We start from the raw sequence: 21,142 nt of genomic DNA, 5'->3' as shown, positions 1-21,142 counted from the left end.
ATATATATGGAAGCTAAGATCCTTCTTTATGTCCATTATTATACTTTATATAAAATTCCTAGTAAATAAAGACATTGCATAATGCTGGACCAATATGTATATATTAAAGTAAGAGGAAGAACCTATCAATAATAATGGAAATGATACCACACTAATATTCATTAAATAAAATAAAAAAAGAAAAAAGAAAAAACCAAGAAATAAAATAAAAACAAATTAATTACTTTCACTTTAGTGATGCCTAGCTAGATATTTTGGTTAAAATAACTTTGTTCCTCCTAAAAAAAAAAAAGAGGTTGATATTCTGATGACCCATTAGTGTCCACCATAAAGATGCATGCATGTTTATATATAGTGCAAAAGATTCCCCCAGGATTAAACCCTATGAATTAGTCGAACCTTGCTTCTTTTTTTTTATATAAAAAAAAACAATTTTTTTATAAAATCACTTCAGAGTAAAAAGATTCTAAAACGAATGGAAAATAGCAGGACAATAAAATTATTAAAGTTTAGAAGGGTGTTAGAAAAAAAGACATAAGTTGATTAACTAAGTTTTTTAATAAAAATTTAAGATTAAAAAAGATGTTAAATGAGTGAAGAAAAGCATCTTTTAATTTGGACAGAAGTGTGGGGCAAGCGTCTCACTACAATTTGAAATTTTTTTGAGTAATATATAATAATAAAATCTATTTGTCTCTATTAAATTATTGAATTTGACCCCACAATAATTTTTTATTTAATTTTTGGTACTTCATAATCAATTTAAAAATTTTATATTAGATATTGTTAGAATGATCAATTCTCAATTTAAATAAAATTTGTTATTTTTTCTTAGAAATCGACTCGAAAGAGTATTATTTATCTTTTTTTATATTAGTTTTAATTTTTTTCTATAACAACTGCATTAATTGAAAGAACTTTTTCAACTATGAATTTCAATAAAAATTGGCTTCTAATTGTATGAGAAGTAAATTTATATGTATATATATATATAGTAATGCTATACATAGTAATACTATATATATTATATATATATATAATAATACTATACATTCAAGTCTTTTTATGAACTAAGTCTAATCAAATTAAATAATAAGACTTTGAATAATGTTAGTCATAACTGATTTTGTTATCTTAGACTAATTTGGTTGGACTTAGTTAACAAAAAACTTGAATATTTAGTATTATTCTACATAAAAACAGAGATATTTCAATTGTATTATTAAAAAAAAGATTATTCAAATTTTTTTAAAATATAAAACCTAAATAATAAAATTTGAAGGGTAAAGTATATTTTTTGTCCCTAAAGTTTGACAAAAGTTTCAAAAATACTCTTAAGTTTTATTTTGTTTCAATTTTGTTTCAAAAATTTTCGATTTGCATCAAATATATACCCCTTGACGGCTAATTTTTAAAAAAATTTAAGACTAATTCAACAACAATTTCATAAGAACAACTCTCAACACAAGCAAATCAAGCATAATTATCATGCACTATTGTTAGATTAGTCTTAAAGTTTTTGAAAATTTAGCCGTCAAGGATATATTTTATGCAAATAAAATTTTTTTGGAACAAAGCTGAAACAAAATAAAACTTAAGGGTATTTTTAAAACTTTTGTCAAATTTCAGGAATAAAAAGTATTGAAGGTTGTGGTAGGCTTAGAGAATGGGGGGTTGAATCTATGCCTTCCTTTTAGTTACAGTTATTACCATTTTAAACAAATTTTCAATTCAGGTTCTGTCTGAACACAGCAGCGGAAATTTATGAGATAATTTATTTTTGTCTCATGAATATCAGAAAACAGAACTCAGCAGAGAAGAGAAAAGCTAACACCAGCATGTATCCTGGTTCGGTTGCCTTGTGCTATGCAACCTACATCCAGTCTCCTCCACAACTATGGAAGAATTTCACTATAGTTAACAGTATTACATACACCAATTTTACACTCAAGTTCTAACCTAACTTGACATTGGCTATGCTAACTCCTAACTATTTACTCTTAGTGCTAACCCAACTAAGAAAGGAATACCAAACAGGAACAAGATACAAGACACTTAACCAACTTAAAGAAATCAGAAAATAACTCTAGGCTTTTCTCTCAAGTGTATCACTTAGCCTTTTTCCACTCATGGCTTTTACTTGAGCTTTCTCACAATGCCTTTTCTCACAAGAAATTACAGAAAGATATACTTAGAAAAGTACATTACAATCAGCAAAAACATGAAGGAGATTGACTTCTTCAGCGGCCTCTTTGCTATGTGCAAAACCAGATTCGCAAACCTCAGATGCAGTTCTTCAGTATTGGCCGAATGCTTCTTTGAAAGAAAGCATTATCCAAGTAGGTGAACTTCTTAACAGAACACTGTTCTCACTCTCTGGTTTTCTCTCCTTAGTTCTGAATGAGCAAGAAGTCTTCTTTTATTTTCCTTGCATGTTGTTGGGACCTTCTCCCAAGGTCAACACCTTGAGCCTTGAGCATCACCAACCACAGATTCACTTTTTCTCAATAATCCTCAGAATAGAAACTCTCCTTCTGACTTCCTCATCTTGGCCGAAAGTCATAAAACAGCAACCATAGAAATCTTCCAATGGTCAACTTGATCTGAACCTTGAAAACCAACTTGGTCCCCAAGTCTTGTTTAAGACCATAGATACACACCAGGAAAGAACAGAAATCCTCTTTCCCATGTATCCCATTTCGAATAGAGCAGAGAGTTGGGAAGAAGAGATGAGACCGAGTTGCATGTATGAGGAAAAGATTTACATATAACCTAAGCTTGATTTGGTTTGGATTTGTTGAGATGACTTCTGCCTTTCAAGCTTAGTTTCTCTTTCTTGCTTCTTTGGTGACTATCTTGGTGAAGAAGCTCTTTCTCTCTTTCTCTTTCTTACTTTTTTAAAACTGATTTGACTTGGTCAGAGAGAGAGAGATGAACGTTGCTTTTTGGTTAAGCAAAAGAGAGGGATTTGCTTTTCTGAAACCAGATCGGGCTTGGATCGGGTATTGGTATGCTTGGCCCGATTTGATTTCTATGGTTTCTTTCTTTGCTTTTCCTTGGACTCTTAATTTTGCTTTCAGCCCAATTACCTTGCTGATTGCTTTTTATTCCATTTGGGCTATTGAAATTTGGCCTGCAACAATAAATAATTTGTTAATAAGTAGATATAAATAATCAACCCTAATTATTTATTTTGCCCAAAAATAATATTTGTCATCACTAATTAATTTGGTTAATTTCTTAACTCAACAATCTCCCCCTTGATGACAAACATGGTTTAAGCAATAATCAAAAGGAAATAAATTGAGTAAGGTATAGAAACTCCCTTTGATTTTTGTCATTTGCTTTTATGTTGCTCCCCCTTTTCTTTTCAAGATTAGCTCCCCCTGAATTTGTGCTTTCCTCTTTGTTCCTAATTTTCTTTGATTTTAAATAGAGCACAATAAAGAGCTAAAATACATTTATCTCGACTAAGGGATATCAGATAAGCAACATCACATAATTAGCACAATATCAAGCTAATACCATCAGCAAACTGGTTCAACATGTGAAATCAAGTATTAATGCAGCAAAAATCCCAAAAGAAGTACTAGGATCTATTATCCTATTGCTATTACTCCCCCTTTTGTCATCAAGGGTGGATAAAAAGCAAGATCAACTAAAACAAAGTCTTGCATCCTGCAGAAAAGAGTTAGTCCATAGCGCAAAGTACTGACTAACCTACCAAAGGTTCAGCAATATCTAGAGTTATTACAGTCATCCAAAAAAAATAGTTCAAAAGTAGCTAAAGAAACAGAGTTCATGAGACAAAAAGAGAGCAGCAGTAGCAGTTTTTATGAGACAAATCCTAGGCATCAGAACCATTTCCCTCCGAAGCGTCTTCCTCGTCAACATCAGTGGCAATGTCTTCATTATTATGGAGGTTATCAATGAAGGTCATGAGCACAGCCACCCTATATCTTGATTTCTTCAGGAAGTTTTCATGCTTGCTAGCTAGCTTCCTTTGTTCCTTGCTCATGGCAATCAAATGATTTGATTGGGAAACAAACTCTTGAGCAATATCCTTGACCACATTCAGCAGAGCAGATTTCTTTCCAGTGAAAATGGAAGTACCCTCAGTAGAAGGAGGAGGAGAGTCATCTGGGATGTACTCTTCATCATCATCATCTAGAACCACTCTCTCAGATCGAGTTGGTCATTTTTGCTGTTTCACTGAACCACCTCCCTTTAGATATGAATGTCTATTTTCATATTTCTCATTGGTCAAGTTAATACCAAAATACTCAAAAATACAAGTTAGAAACATGCCATAAGGAAGTGCTTTGTCTTTTTCACTCCTAACAGAATCAAACATGTATCTAACCATCAAATATGCAAATGAAAGTTCAGTTTTGGTGAGAATGGCATATAAAACAAGAGTGTCAGTGTATGAAACCCTTTGATATGAACCACTTTGAGGAAGTATGATGTGGTTGACCATTCGGTGCAACTGAGCACGTTGATATCCTAGGGCTTTGTGAGTGGGTGTAATGCCATCAATATGGAGACATGTTCACAGATACTAGCCAGGGCATCATTGTATGAAACACCAACTCTTTTATCCCACTTAACTGAAGTGTAAGCACTAGGCCCAACATCAGTATACTTCAAAGCATCACTGATAGTCTCATTGTTTAAAACTATATCTCGGCCTTTTATATATGAGTGAGCAGTGCCTTCATGATAAGTCATATTAGCATAAAATTCTTTGACCAACAAGGGATAAACAGGCTTTTTGATATCAAAAAGATGATTCCAGTCCAGAAAAATCAAGTTATCAACAAAAGGAAAATCTTTTCTTTTCAAAGATTGCAGATCAGCTAGAAAAGATGGACATAGGGTACGATACTGGATAACCCCTTCATAAAAATCATTGTTCATGGCATATTTGAATCTATAAGGGTTATAGTTCGAATAAGAGGTCAAAAAGTGAGCTTTGTGATCAAACGGCCCAATGTCAGGTTCACTAACTAATTTGAGAGGAACTCAAGTTTTACCTCTCTGTGAGCGCACAGGAACTGACTTTGCCCTGGGTTGTGGTGGCTCGGGAACAGGTTCCTCCGTCGCTGGACGCTTCCCTTTGGATGAGGATGGCTTTGAAGAACCAGGTTTTGAAGAGGCAGGTTTGGAAGGCGTCGCCTTTGGTGGTGGTGTCGGTTTGGCAGAGGCAGGATACCTTGGAGTGGTCTTGGTACGAGCCATGGGATCAGTTCGAGGAGGAGAGGTAGGAGGAGAAGGCGAAGGAGTAAAAGTGGTGTCTTGAGAACGAGTTGATGGTCTAGAATATCCTAGAAGATTATGGATTTTCTCACGCGGTGCTCTTTTAGCAATAACTTTCTTCCCCATTTTGGTTAAATTGAGGCTTTTGATGGAAGAGAGACAGTGGAGTGAGAGGGAAGAAACCGAAGGGTTTGAGGAGAAATTATGGAGGGAAGAGAGGGAGTGTTGGTAACCGTACCCAAAAGTGATTTTTCAAAACCATGCAACTGCATCACCTTTTGAAATGACATGAAAAGACTTGACCTCATAAATTGAATATTTGATTTGATTTGAAAATAAAATAGGAAATGAATTTTAAATTTTGAAAAACAAAAAAAAATAAACTGAAAAATCTTTTTGGATTATAAACATTGAATGAAAAGTTAATTTCAAAAATACACAGCCCATCAACCAAAAAAAATGTAACATTCATATATGGGCCCAGAGATAGTTTGATTTAAGGAAACACATTGGACCACTCTAGATCTGATTTTGAGGTTGGCCCAGATTATCTTTCATTTGAAACAAGCCCATAACACACTGGCTTGATGGAGACGTTCATCACCTGCCCAAAATTGTCTCATACCTGTTTATGAGACAAAAATCTCCAGCAAATACATCAGCAATTTTCAAATAAAGAATCATAACTCAAAATTCTTAGACAAGTCCTAAGCATACAGAATCTATCCTCAGCTAATGGTTTTGTAAAAATATCTGCTAATTGCTCCTCAGATTTAACAAATTGAATACTAATATCCCCCTTTTGGACATGTTCTCTAATTGAGTGAAATTTCACTTCAATATGCTTAGTCCTTGAGTGCAAAACTGGATTTTTAGAAATATTAATGGCACTCATATTATCACACATCAAGGGAATATTTTCAGCCTTTAATTTGTAATCAGCAAGCTGTGTTTTTAACCATAAAAGATGAGAACAACAAGAAGAAGCAGCTATATACTCAGCCTCTGCAGTGGATAAGGCCACTGTAGGTTGCTTCTTACTTGACCAAACATTTAAGGACTTTCCAAGGAAGCAACATAAACCAGAAGTACTCCTTTTATCAACTCTATCACCAGCAAAATCTGCATCACAATAACCAACTGCAGAAAAATCATCAATCTTAGGATACCAAAGACCAAAGTTAGATGTGCCATGAACATATCTAATGATTCTTTTAACTACAGAAAGATGTGACTCTTTAGGTTTGGATTGGAACCTAGAACACAATCCAACACTTTGCACAATATCGGGTATAGAGGAAGTTAAGTACATAAGAGAACCAATCATTCCTCTATACTTAGTCTCATCAACATCTTTTTCAGTTTCTCCCTTATCTAACTTAGAACTAGGATGCATGGGTGTTCCCATGGGTTTGGCATTTTTCATACCAAATTTCTTAACTAATTCCTTGGCATATTTTTCTTGATGAATGAAAATACCTTTTTCAGTTTGTTTAATTTGCAGCCCAAGGAAGAAATTAAGTTCACCCATCATACTCATGTCAAATTCACTTGTCATGAGTTTTCCAAATCCAGAACAAAGGGATTCATTTACTGATCCAAAAATAATGTCATCAACATATATTTGGACTAGAATAAAAGAATCATTAGAGTTTTTTATGAATAGAGTTGTGTCAGTGGTACATCTTTGAAAACTATTTTTCAAAAAAAAAAAGAGCTAAGTCTCTCATACCAAGCTCTAGGAGCTTGTCTTAAACCATAGAGAGCTTTAGACAATTTGAAAACATGATTAGAATGTACTTTATTTTCAAAACCAGGAGGCTGCTCCACATACACTTCTCTATCTATCACACCATTCAAAAATGCACATTTCACATCCATTTGATATAATTTAAAACCACAAAATGCAGCATAAGCTAAGAGAAGTCTTATGGCTTCCATTCGGGCAACAGGGGTGAAGGATTCATCAAAGTCTATTCCTTCTTCTTGGTCATATCCTTGAGCCACTAGCCTTGCCTTGTTTCTTGCAATGCTGCCATCTTCTCTCAACTTGTTCCGAAAAATCCACTTGGTGCCGGTCACTTTCTTTCCACTTGGCCTTGGAACCAAAGTCCATACTTGGTTCTTCTCAAACTCAAGAAGCTCATCCTCCATAGCTTTAACCCAAGATGGGTCACTAAGTGCTTCCTTAACATTTTGAGGCTCTATCTGTGATAGAAGGGCAATGTTGGATCCTTCATTTGCCTTTCTAGTGGAAGACATTGTTTGCACTCCATGAGAGACGTCCCCAATGACAAATTTCTCAGGATAATTCTTCAAGAATATCCACTCACGAGGTCTGGTGGACTTGGAGGCAGATTCAGTCACCAAGGGATTCTGGGCGCTGCTGGCTGCAGGATTTCCTTCAGATTCATGAGACAAAATGGAATTGTCTCTTGAATTTTCAGCATTTGCAGTTTCTGGTTTAGCTTATCCAGAATTTTTTTTCCATGATTTTGAGCAGATTCATCCTCCTTTTGAGCTTGATTTCCTGCATCACAATCTTCCAAAGTGCTTTGCACCAAGTTAGTATCACAAAATGTAACATGTATGGACTCCTCAATGATTCTAGCATCTTGATGATAAACCCTATATGCTTTACTAGTTATAGAATATCCTACAAACAAACACTCATAAGCCTTTGGATCAAATTTACCCAAATTTTCTTTGTTATTTAAAACAAAACATTTGCATCCAAAGATGTGCAAGTAATCTAAGTTTGGTGTGTAGCCTTTCCAAAGTTCATAAGGGATTTTCTTCAAAAATTTCCTTATGATTATTCTATTCAAAATGTGGCAAGTCGTATTGACTGCTTCAGTCCAAAGGAATTTTGGAACATTACTCTCACAAAGTATAGCTCTTGTCATCTCTTGTAAGCTTCTATTTCTTCTTTCCACAACACCATTTTGTTGTGGTGTTCTTGGACAAGAGAAGTTGTGAGATATTCCAAATTCCTCACAAAAGGATTCAAACAAGTTATTTTCAAATTCAGTTCCATGATCGCTTCTTATAGAAAAATTTTTTAAATCCTTTTCATTTTGAAGTTTCTTGCAAAAAGGTTCAAAGGCTGAAAAGGCTTCATTTTTGTGTGCAAGAAATAAAACCCAACCAAACCTAGTATAGTCATCCACAATTACTAAACCATAATGTTTACCACCTAGGCTTTGAGTTCTTGTTGGACCAAATAAATCAATGTGTAGCAACTCAAGTGGTCTTTTAGTAGAGATGTCTTCCTTTGGTTTAAAAGAACTTTTTGTTTGTTTTCCCATTTGGCAAGCATCACACGTGATGTCTTTGTCAAACTTTATCAAAGGGAGACCTCTTACTAATTCTTTCTTTACAAGTTTGTTTATTTGAAACATACTTGCATGACCCAATCTCTTGTGTAACACCCTACCACGCTAAGCTTTACGCTTAAGCCGTAAAGCAAAGGTGGTGTGGTATTACGACCTCTAAAATAAAATAAGTACATATAATAGCAGAAGAATTATAATATGCTAGGAGCCGTGAAGAAAAGAGGAAACAAAATCGCAAAATAAAAGCGCAACGCTCAAGGAACGGGTTAACCTGCGTGTTAAGGAAACCATAACTATTAAACATATGATAACAGAAGTAGGAATAGAGTACCAAAGATACAAAACAACAAGCTCCTAACTCAGCCTGCGAAGTCAAGACTGGCCGGAGAATATTTACGTATATATATATACATATCCAGAACCCAAAAGTACATATACACAATCCTGCCTCTCCATAAACCTCTAGAAGGATCAAAAGAACAAGTTATGTGGAGAGAAAACCAAGTATATATATACACATCATAGCATAACAAAATAACCCTGTAACCACTCCGCTTCAAGGGTCCAGACGCCTAACGAGATGCCTCTCGACCTGCATCTGAAAAATAACAACATAGTATGGAATGAGAACCGGAGGTTCTCAGTATGGTAAAGGTGCCACACACATAATATATAAGGTCCTGGGAATGCCAGAGGCAATCCTAGAACGCCGACACTCAGATTATAGAGCTTAAAGTATTAAATAGAAGCCATAAAAGGTGGTTTTCTAAGGATATTTAAACCTAACTTAAATTAACCTTAAATCTAAAACCCATTCTGTCATTCCTCCTTACCTCCAACTCCATCATGCACTTTCACAGACAAGTAAACAAACAAAGGCAAGTACAAGAAGGTTACAAGTACTGCAGATAACAAATATACATTTAACATGGCAAGTACATTTAGGCACACCCGGTTAATACACAAGCAAGTAGTTCAAGTAATATGCATATGATGCATGCCTGTCCTATGGCTGATGAGGCTCATCTGTCGGTTATCCAGCCAACCCGACAAGTCTGAATTGTACTTAGACTGTCCCCCGACGTGCATCCCCAAGAGTCTATGCATAGTTTTTCTCAAATAATCAATAATACTCAATGGGGGTAACATTCCCAGGAATTTATATAGTGCCCGGTCACACACTTACGTCGTAGGGTCAACAGAGTATCGAGTTTTCAACCTGGTACACGTGGTGGCAAGCCACGGCACTTAATCCAGGGAATCTCGTATCTCAGATTATTCAAATTCATAAGCCACATAAATAATTCAATTATAATTCATCAACTTCAACATCATTCTCAATCGCATTTCATTCATCATCATACATCAATCATATTCAATCCTTATCCTTCATTATCACACCTCCCATTCCGTCCATCAATAGTTCCAATTCAAAACATAACTCATTCTTTTCTAAATGAATCAAACTTAAAACATACTCATTTTCTTAATAACTCTAAATCAAACCATATAACCTTTGAATCTAAATATTTTTAAATAATCATATAAACAAAATCTCTAATTTTTTATAAAATTTCGGCAGCATTTCCTCTAAAACTCGGACTTTGCCACCCTTTTCGGGTCCAAACCTGCATTCTCTTCAATTCAACACACCTTTTCTCATCATCATAACAATTACCACAATAAATCTACCTCAGATCAACAATTATACTTATACAATATTCAAATTCAACAACCAAAATTCAACTAAAAATCATAGTTCACTAATCTTAGGCTTCTAACACAAAATACCTCAAATCAATAATTCACCAAATTATTAGTTAATCAACAAGTACCTAACCAACTATGTTCATCAACAATAACATCCAACCATGATTCTCTCCAAATTAACATAACGACATTCACCATCCAAAATTAATAACTAATTATCCAATAAACTTCAACCAAATATATTCATCGACAAATTACTAAACATTAAACATACACCTGCATTCCTACTTATCCTATGGTCGTCTAGCCTAAGTTTTCACAGAACATTATATATTAAATGCAAGAAACCTAAACCATACCTTAGCCGATTCCCAAGTGTTATTCCAAGAAAATTTTCCTAAAAGAACACAGCCCTAAAAACCTCAACTAATCCGCTTCCTCCAAGTTCCAATATTCACAATTTCAAGCTCCAATTATTTATTCACAACCTAATACACATTCATAACATATATATATCCAATTTAATACTCAAAGCTCAAATTCAAAGAAAATAAAATAGAATTATCGTATCCTCACCTTACCCAAGCTTCACATAAGCAAGAGTGAACGTTTCTCTCAAGCTAATTGGATCCTAAAACATCAGAAATCAAAGAAATTCAATATTCCCACTTAAATTTCGAAAATTGGGGGAAGATGAAGCTGAGAGTGATTAAACAAGTTACCAGTAAAATTGTTCCGGTAGAAATGTAGAGCTCGACGCAGTGGACGCGTGGCCGCAAACGGTGCGGCGATCAGAGCTCGGACGGAGAAGTTACGGCGTACGGAAGTTTGCCGTAAAGGTTCGGCGCTACTTCTCTTCCCTGGGTGCTTCACGCTGCTATCGGGTGAAATGTGGGAGAGAAGAGCTGTTGGGCTCATTTAATGTGATGGCCCGGTTGGACCGATGGCCCGGTTTGGGCCCGGTTCAACCGGTTCGGTCCGTTCGGTCCAATCTTGGACCATTTTCTTCGAAATTAGTGTCAAAATTCTCGTTTTGATGAGCTCTACCCTAATTTAATATAATATTCACATTTCTAATCCTCCTTATTAAAAATTAATTTATTGACTAATTATCTACTAATTTAACCGGGGTTTACATCTTGTGCCATAACCACTTTTCAGATTCTTTAGAGTGAAGACAAACTACATTTTGATCATTTAGTTCATCAAGAGTAAGTCCATACATATTATTGAAACGCTTGGCAACAAACATCACTTCATTTGTCTTTTTATTAACAACACATCATTCAAGCCTTTTGAAAACAACTAAATATCCTAAATCACACAGCTAACTTATACTCAAAAGATTGTGCTTTAAACCACATACCAAAAGTACATCATCAATGAAAGTAGATTGCTCATTACCTACTTTTTCAATAGCGATGATTTTACCTTTACCATCATCTCCAAAGGTCACAAAACCTCCATCATACTTATTTAGTTTGATGAAGTAGGTTGACCTTCCAGTCATGTGCCTTGAACATCCACTATCCATGTACCATATGTCCTTTTTGTTCTTGGATGCTAGGCAAATCTGCATGATGAGATTCAAGTAGCCTTAGGTATCCAAATTAATTTGGATCCTTTGAAGTTAATCCATCTTAGTTGCCCAAGTGCATTAAAATCACAAACAATATTGTAAACTTTGTTTCCAACAACTCTTTTTTCAATGAAACATTGCACATATGAGTGACCAAATTTCTTACAATTGACATAATGACTTTCTGATGTGTGTCGCTGAACTTGAGGTGAGTTATATTGCTTGAAATGATTAAAGTGTTAAAATTTTCTGGTTTTAGGAGGAAATGCGTTTCTTTTGACAAACTGATTTTTATTAAAGTTATTCCTCTTTACAAAAGCATTTTCACCAGAATTTCTTTGAACATTTTTATCTTTCGAATATGAGGTTTTGTTGTAAAATGGTGGTTTCTTGAAAACAGCCTCATTTTTCGAAATATAACCCAAACCTGGCCGGTTTGAACTCGGTTCAGTATTTGGTGAAGGCTCAGTTTTACTTATCTATACTTCATCAAATTTTTCTTCAAGTATTGGAGTATTTTCAATACCAGATTTGTTTGGTATAGTTTTGGTATTTGATGGAGAAGCCACAAATTTTATAGAGGAAATATTAGAAACTGCATCTTTCTTGGCTATGTAGTCTAAACCAGATTTTTCAAACAATGGTCTTTGACTTGCAAGTAATTTGTCCAAGTTACTAGAACCTTGAGCAAATTTTGCTAAGTCACTGTTCAGCCTTTTAATCATATCATTTAATCTTTTATTTTCAGCAATTAACTCATGTGAAGGATCTACAATGTGCTTTCCTTTTAATTTTTCAAGTTCAGATTTTAGAAATCTATTTTCTTCAATGATGTCCAAAGCACATTCAGTTTCCTTCACTTTTTCTTTTAAAAATTCATTTTCAGCTCTTAACACATCTCTTTCAGATCTGCATTCATTGTATTTGTCAAGCAGTTTTGAGATGTTTAAGGTAAGATCATCAATAATAGCATGCAAGTCCTCAATGGTCAAATCATAATAATTTACCTCATCAAGATTGTTGTTTCCAGCCATGAAGCAGTCTTTGTTATCTCCTTCAGATTCTTCTTCTTCATTTGAGTCATTCTCGAAATCCTCCCAAGCTGCCATGAGTACTCTCTTCCTTTCCTTCTTTCCTTTGTCCTCCTTTTTGAGCTTTGGACAATTTGACTTGAAGTGTCCAGCCTCCTTGCAATGATGACACGTCACCTTGCTAAAGTCTATCTTGTGCTCCTTTGAACTTGAACCCTTGTATTTGCCCTTGCTCTTCATCATCCTTCTAAATCTCCTAGCAAAAAACAAAAGCTCGTCATCTGAAATACCATCACTAGACTCACTCTCTTTTGATTCTATTTGTGACTTGAGAGCTATTCCCTTTTTCTTTGAGTCTGTGTTTGTGTGTGTGGCTTCATAGGCAAGGAGTTTTTCTCTCAGCTCATCATAGGTTATGGGACTTATGTTGTTACTCTCGGTTAGGACAGTGGCAGTGTTTTTCCACTCTTTTGTGAGGCTTCTAAGGAGTTTTCTCACCAAGGTTTGTTCTGCATAGTTTGTACCCATAGCATCAAGGTTGTTGATTATGATTGAGAATCTCTCAAACGCTTCATCAATCTTTCTCTATCCTTCATGCTAAACATCTCGTACTCTTTTCTCAGCATATCAATCCTCGTTTCTTTGACTTGTTTAGTGCCTTCGTGTGTAACCTGGAGTTTTTCTCAGATTTCTTTGGCTGTCTTGCACCTAGACACCTTCCGGTACTCTTCAAAGCTGATAGCACAGTAAAGAAGGTTGATTACTTTAGCATTCAGCTCTATCTTCTTCTTATCATCTTCATTCCATTCAGCTTCTTCTTTTGGAGTCACCATTCCATCAGCACTTGTTTTTGTTGGGATCTTTGGACCGCTTACAACGATCTTCCATATGTCGTAGTCAATGAATTGAATGAAAATTCTTATCCTTTCTTTCCAATAGGAGTAGTTCTTCCCGTTGAAGAAAGGTGGCCGGTTGTTTGACTGGCCTTCAGTGAGGGTGTAGGCAACTATGGTTGTGCCCAAGTTGTTCGCCATTGGATCTTTGCTCCAAGTGGTTAAGCTTGATTCTTGAGACCTTAGCTCCTGATACCAATTGAAGGTTGTGGTAGACTTAGAGAAGGGGGGTTGAATCTATGCCTTCCTTTTAGTTGCAGTTATTACCCTTTTAAACAAATTTTCAATTCAGGTTCTGTCTGAATACAGCAGCAAAAATTTATGAGACAATTTATTTTTATCTCATGAATATCAGAAAACAGAACTCAGCAGAGAAGAGAAAAGCTAACACCAGCATGTATCCTGATTCGGTTGCCTTGTGCTATGCAACCTACATCCAGTCTCCTCCACAACTATGGAAGAATTTCACTATAGTTAACAGTATTACATACACCAATTTCACACTCAAGTTCTAACCTAACTTGACATTGGCTATGCTAACTCCTAACTATTTACTTTTAGTGCTAACCCAACTAAGAAAGGAATACCAAACAGGTACAAGATACAAGACACTTAACCAACCTAAAGAAATCAGAAAATAACTCTAGGCTTTTCTCTCAAGTGTATCACTCAGCCTTTTTCCACTCATGGCTTTTACTTGAGCTTTCTCACAATGCCTTTTCTCACAAGAAATTACAGAAAGATATACTTAGAAAAGTACATTACAATCAGCAAAAACATAAAGGAGATTGACTTCTTCAGCAGCCTCTTTGCTATGTGCAAAACCAGATTTGCAAACCTCAGATGCAGTTCTTCAGTATTGGACGAATGCTTCTTTGAAAGAAAGCATTATCCAAGTAGATAAACTTCTTAACAGAACACTGTTCTCACTCTCTGGTTTTCTCTCCTTAGTTCTGAATGAGCAAGAAGTCTTCTTTTATTTTCCTTGCATGTTGCTGGGACCTTCTCCCAAGGTCAACACCTTGAGCCTTGAGCTTCACCAACCACAGATTCACTTTTTCTCAATAATCTTCAGAATAGAAACTCTCCTTCTGACTTCCTCATCTTGGCCGAAAGCCATAAAACAACAACCATAGAAATCTTCCAATGGTCAACTTGATCTGAACCTTTGAAAACCAACTTGGTCCCTAAGTCTTGTTTAAGACCGTAGATACACACCAGGGAAGAACAGAAATCCTCTTTCCCATGTATCCCATTTCGGATAGAGCAGAGAGTTGGGAAGAAGAGATGAGACTGAGTTGCATATATGAGGAAAAGATTTACCTATAACCTAAGCTTGATTTGGTTTGGATTTGTTGAGATGACTTTTGCCTTTCAAGCTTAGTTTCTCTTTCTTGCTTCTTTGGTGACTATCTTGGTGAAGAAGCTCTTTCTCTCTTTCTCTTTCTTACTTTTCTGAAACTGATTTGACTTGGTCAGAGAGAGAGATGAACGTTGCTTTTTGGTTAAGCAAAAGAGAGGGATTTGCTTTTCTGAAACCAGATCGGGCTTGGATCGGGTATTGGTATGCTTGGCCCGATTTGATTTCTATGGCTTCTTTCTTTGCTTTTCCTTGGGCTCTTAATTTTGCTTTCATCCCAATTACCTTGCTGATTGCTTTTTATTCCATTTGGGCTATTGAAATTTGGCCTGCAACAATAAACAATTTGTTAATAAGTAGATATAAATAATCAACACTAATTATTTATTTTGTCCAAAAATAATGTTTGTCATCACTAATTAATTTGGTTAATTTCTTAACTCAACAAGTATATTTTATCCAATTTTAAATTATATGTTATCATTTAAATTACTATTTTAATGTTTTAATTTGTAAATTATATGTTTTAAAGACTAATCATATTATATGTACATAAAAAATAATCACATGTATATATATTAAAATAAAAAATTCAAATTAAATATATATATATATATATATATATAAATATCTAACGATTAATGAATAATTTGATAATTGGTTTTTATGTACATATAATATTTTTATTATAAAATTTTTTATTATATTATATATATTTTGTCCCCACTATCAAAATTTTTTGGATTCGTCACTACCTTTTGGTATTTATCTACAAAAATAAAGGAAATATATAAAGTTGTGAAAATTATAATGGAATCAAGCTCATGAGTCATACCATAAAGTTATGAGAAAGAGTGATTAAAAGGAGACTGAGAAAAGAGACACAAATAATAAAGAATCAATTTGGTTTTATGCCAAACAAATTTACCACTGAAACGATATAACTGTTAAGAATGATAATGAAGAGGTATCGTAGTAATAAAAGAGATCTACATATAGTATTTATTAATTTAGAAAAAAACATATAGTAGGATGCCAAAAAAGATCTTATAGAAGATTTTAAAAAGAAAGAAAATAAAAATTACATATATTTGTGTAATTAAAGACAAAATATAAAAAATTAAGAATCAATAATATTAATGATGTATACACCAAAAATTAATTATTAAAATAATTATTTATATAAAATATATATTAAAATATAAAATATATATTATAAATTAGTTAAACGATATTTATATATATTAATACATAAATACATAATAACTTATTTAATAACTGATTTTTGTGTGTGTCTATATCGTATTTTTGTTTGAGAATAAACCTCTCTAATCCTGTCAAAGTTTAATTTCTGAAACTTGTTATTTAACAAGAATTCTCTACAGACTTCAAATTATTACGAGAGTAATTCCAATCATAAAAAGTATATATAGTTGACCAAGAAACCAAAAAAAAATGTGTTTTTGGCTTTTTGATAGTAGTGTTCAAGTTAGAAAAGCAAGAAGAGACACCACAAATTAAAGTGGTAATATAACGTTTACCCATTTATGTACCAACCAAGCTTCCATCATTTCCAATAATAATGCCCAAATCAAAGAATTTTTGTTTTTTTGGGTTTTTTTTGACAGTATTCTCTGATTTGATAGACTAATGATTAATTTATCACAAATCAAGGCAGCTTTATTTAAAAATTTACTGTTAGTTAATAAATTATTATATGTATAAGGCAAGATTCAAACTTCTGACAAAAAATTTTTTCATATCATAACACTATAATTAAATGTTGTTTGAATTTGTATTTTGTAATATAAAATAAGGTGGAGTCAATACTACAACCTATCTAGCAATCAGGGACGGACCGAAAAACAATTATGAGGGGCATTTGCCCCCACTATATTTTTTATTTTTTTTCAAATATATATAATATGGCTCATTTTAAATTTTAAATGATGTTACTACAAATAAACTAAATTTAATCGGTCAAAGTCTCAAATTTACTTTTTTTTCTCTATTATTTTTTACTATTATTTAACCTAATCAAATTTAATTTGTATGTCGTCACTCTTTTATTCCCTTAAATCCTCTTCTTATATTTATATTTTCAACCTTTTTTTTCTATTTCTTATCTAATGATCATCTTCTCTTCATCAAAAAGTAAATTTTAAATTCTCCATTTTTTTATATAGCTCTTTATGATTTTATGTATCTTTCAATTTCAATGTTTCTCTTTTTGATATTTTCAATTATAAATTTTAATTCAAACAATTATAGTTTAGATATTAATCTAATGTTTTATTCTCTTCATGACTTTATATATTTTATTTTATTCTCAATTTATTTATCTTTATTACTTATTTTTTATTTTTTATTCTATTATATGTACCTATGTTGCATATAAAATTTTAAAATAAATTGATTAATTTTCTAATTTAAAATATATTTTTTATTTTTAAAAATAATAATAAAAAATATTTTAATTATAATACATAATTAAACAAATGAATAAAATTTTTCATCTAACATTATATCAAAATTAAATTAAAAGATATATAACAAATTTAATTATTTTAAAAGGAAAGAAAGAAAAAATTGTAAATTAACTTTTTATTATTTTATATAAACATACTTTTCATATACATATTTAATTTTTTTAGTATTCATATATAATTCTGGTTTTAAATTATAAATATTATTAGTGTATCATCGACGCTAATGTGTCAATTGATTCAGTATTTTATTATTAAATATGCATAAAAAATTAGTTAGGATAATAAGTTATCTATAATTTAATTAAAATGTTTTATGTTCAAGTTTTAGAAATAAAAAATTATGTTTTTATAAATTATATATAATGAATAGTATTTTAAAAAAGAAAATATTCATTAACTATTTTTAATTTTTATATTTCTATATAATTAATAATATTTAACAAAATTTAGTTTAGTATATATATTTTTGTCCTCACTCCTAAAATTTTTTTGGTCCGTGTCACTGCTAGCAATTAGCAACTTTTTTTTTCTGTTTTTACTTAGTGGTGGTTTTTTTCTTTTTTTATCTTTTCATTTAGCGGCGGTTTTTAAATACAATTTTAATTTTTCTATATATTTTGCATTATGAGTCCTAATTTTCACAAAGCAAGCTTAGTGCATGAGTGGCAGCTAATTTTGGTGCCACCACCCTCCCTTGTAATTGCATAGCACGTCAACTTCAACTCAAAACTCCAATTTTCCATATATATATATAATGCTTCTCTATTTTTTTCTTCTTCATTTCTTTCCCTTCTCCTCCTTATTATTATAACGCATACACGTGCATGCATTCCAGAACACAAACATGACGGAAAAAAAATTCTCCTCGAATCATTACCAATTAAAGGGTCAAAATGACCTCAACAAATGGGTTTAACAGTATAACCAAATATATTATTACTATTATTATTATTATTATTATTATTATTATTATTATTATTATTATACCATTTAAGATACATTTAAAAATTTTTATTAAGCTTTTAATAAATATATTGGTTCTTGTTATTTCAGAAAATAGTTTTATTTATGTATCTTTATAATATATAGGTAGAAAGAGTGCTATATATATTAATTTATATTTTTAATTAATAATTCAATTATTATTTTTAGTTCAGCAATCCCACATCATATTTTTAATTAATATTTCTAAATATTATTAATTTATTACTGATTAAAAATAATAAATTTTGTTTGTTCTCTATCATTTTTCTATACCTAATTTTCATTAAATTGATCATGTGCATGAATCATGATGAATTTCTTGAAATTTCTACTGGACTATATAATAGTAAAGGTGCAAATAAACTTTCAAAGTCTGTCTCATTTTAATTTGGATTACCTATTCTTTGGTACCATATCATGTCTCTACATTACTCCCCACTATAGCAACCCAATTTTTTATGCTTCTTTTCTCTTTGGTTTTCATATTCTCAGCTGAGATTACCACATTTTATTGTGATTGGTTGGATTAGGATAAGCTCCATATTGCTTTGTACATTTATATATTATTTAATTTTAGAGTTTAATTATTTTTATTGATAATGTATTTAATTTGTATACTGTAATACCCAAACTTTTAGCACGTCATGATCGTACCAAAAGTAACGCGTTACGGATTTAATTTCCTTTATTATATATTTAATATTGAGGTTTTACTCGATAATGCGTTTCAGATTTTAAGAAAATACCAGAAAATCAAAGTCCGTAACGCCTTACTTTTGGTACGATTATGACGTGCTAAAAGTTTAGGTGATACATATACATTATATTTTTATTACGAAATAAAATTTTATATATATAAAGATACTTAATTATAATAAAGTTTTATAAAATCAAATTTTTCTGATTAGATTATTTTTACATAAACTCGAATATTTAATAATTAAGTTAAATATTATTTTATTAATATAACAATATATAGTTAAATACTTATATAAAATTTTATTAATATATTTATATATATATGTATGTTGGCATTATCTACAAGATAGCCCTAATTATTAACCATGCATACTCATAAGAAACTCATTTTAAATAATTTAATCTAGTTTAAATAGTTAATATGATATTCTCCAAATCTTTTCACGTTTGGTTTTTCTTTGTCATTATGGTAATCTCATTGTTGATATCTATTGTAAATAATTATTATTAATTAATGAAAAGTGGCTGCATACTGCGTGGTACCTTTAGAATAAGAGAACCCTGCACGCAATGAAAAGTATATATTAAGAAAGATCTGATCTAATCCCAAGTTGAATAAATTAGTTAAATTATCTATGACTTTAATAATTCATTCGCATGATATATATTTTATGAATTTAATTTTAATATGTTGTCAAAATATAAAAATTCTAGTATATATGCATACATTTAATTATATATTTTGTTACATCAAGAAAATAATAATCTTTTATTATAAAAAAAATTATCTAAAAAAATAAATGAATTAATAATTTTGCAAAAAAAAATTATACATGAAAATTAAATTCATATTTCATTTAAGTTTTCCACTAAAATGATTAAGAGGATTCGCCAAGAATATCAATAACAAAGAAGTGATCCACACACATAGAATTTAGCCATTTTCATTAGTGACATCAATAGTGATAGTAATTAATTCTATAGCATAAAGGGCACGCCATCATTATGTGTAAAATTAATAATGCGCCATATATATGCGTCTATGTTTTAATTTGCTTTTTGTTTTATCAACCATATTTGTCTTCAAATAAAAAATGTTTCGGGACAATAGAAATCAATATAAAACACTTAAATTTATATTATTATTTATTTATTAATTATTGTTAAAATAAACAAATAATATTAAATATAATTATATAATTATAAATATTATGTACATAAAATTATAAATATTAAATAAAATAAAATAAATAATATTAAATTATTATCTCTTTATTAGCATCATCCTTAGCTTTATCTTCTAACCTAACAGAATAACCTAAGGTTTAGATTAGCATGTATTATCATATGGAATAATCTACTGAAAATAAAAATATTTCCATTAAATTAGTTTGATATATTCTTTTAATTAAGGGGTATATATACTAACACTACCAATAAGGAGATTTAGATTTAAAACATTATGCATATTATCTAAATATAATTATTTCATTGTTAATTTACTAATAATGACATATATAATTTGTGTATTATTAATTAAATTATATATGGTTAATTTTAACTAATGTGATACCACTTTAAAAAATTTTAGATCCATTATTGTGAACTTTATCTTTGTTATCCTTCACAATTATCACCTATTTATTTGTGACATGCATGAGTTTGGATATTTTAGTCAATTGCCCATTTCAATTATAGTGGAAAAATATGCCGGTGATTAAATAAATTAAACAATAATTTCTCTCTGACAATACTTTATTTTCTGTGATCAACTTTTGGAACAAACACTTAAAATTAAAAAAA

General features: G+C 31.6%; 1 long non-coding RNA gene across 1 annotated transcript; it reads right to left on the bottom strand.

Moving 5' to 3' along the window:
- Positions 1-8,931: 8,931 nt before the first annotated feature.
- Positions 8,932-11,201, bottom strand: LOC112720865 (uncharacterized). The gene is made up of 4 exons (XR_003811554.2): positions 11,027-11,201; positions 10,881-10,935; positions 10,664-10,792; positions 8,932-9,192 (listed from the first exon to the last, which is right to left on the bottom strand). It is a non-coding gene; the product is annotated as an uncharacterized lncRNA (long non-coding RNA).
- Between the last annotated feature and the right edge of the window lie 9,941 nt (positions 11,202-21,142).

Source organism: Arachis hypogaea, chromosome 1, assembly GCF_003086295.3.
Source record: "Arachis hypogaea cultivar Tifrunner chromosome 1, arahy.Tifrunner.gnm2.J5K5, whole genome shotgun sequence".
Classification (NCBI taxonomy): Eukaryota; Viridiplantae; Streptophyta; class Magnoliopsida; order Fabales; family Fabaceae; genus Arachis; species Arachis hypogaea.
The sequence above is the reverse complement of the archived record's forward strand: the minus strand, read 5'-3'. Positions and strand labels throughout refer to the sequence as shown.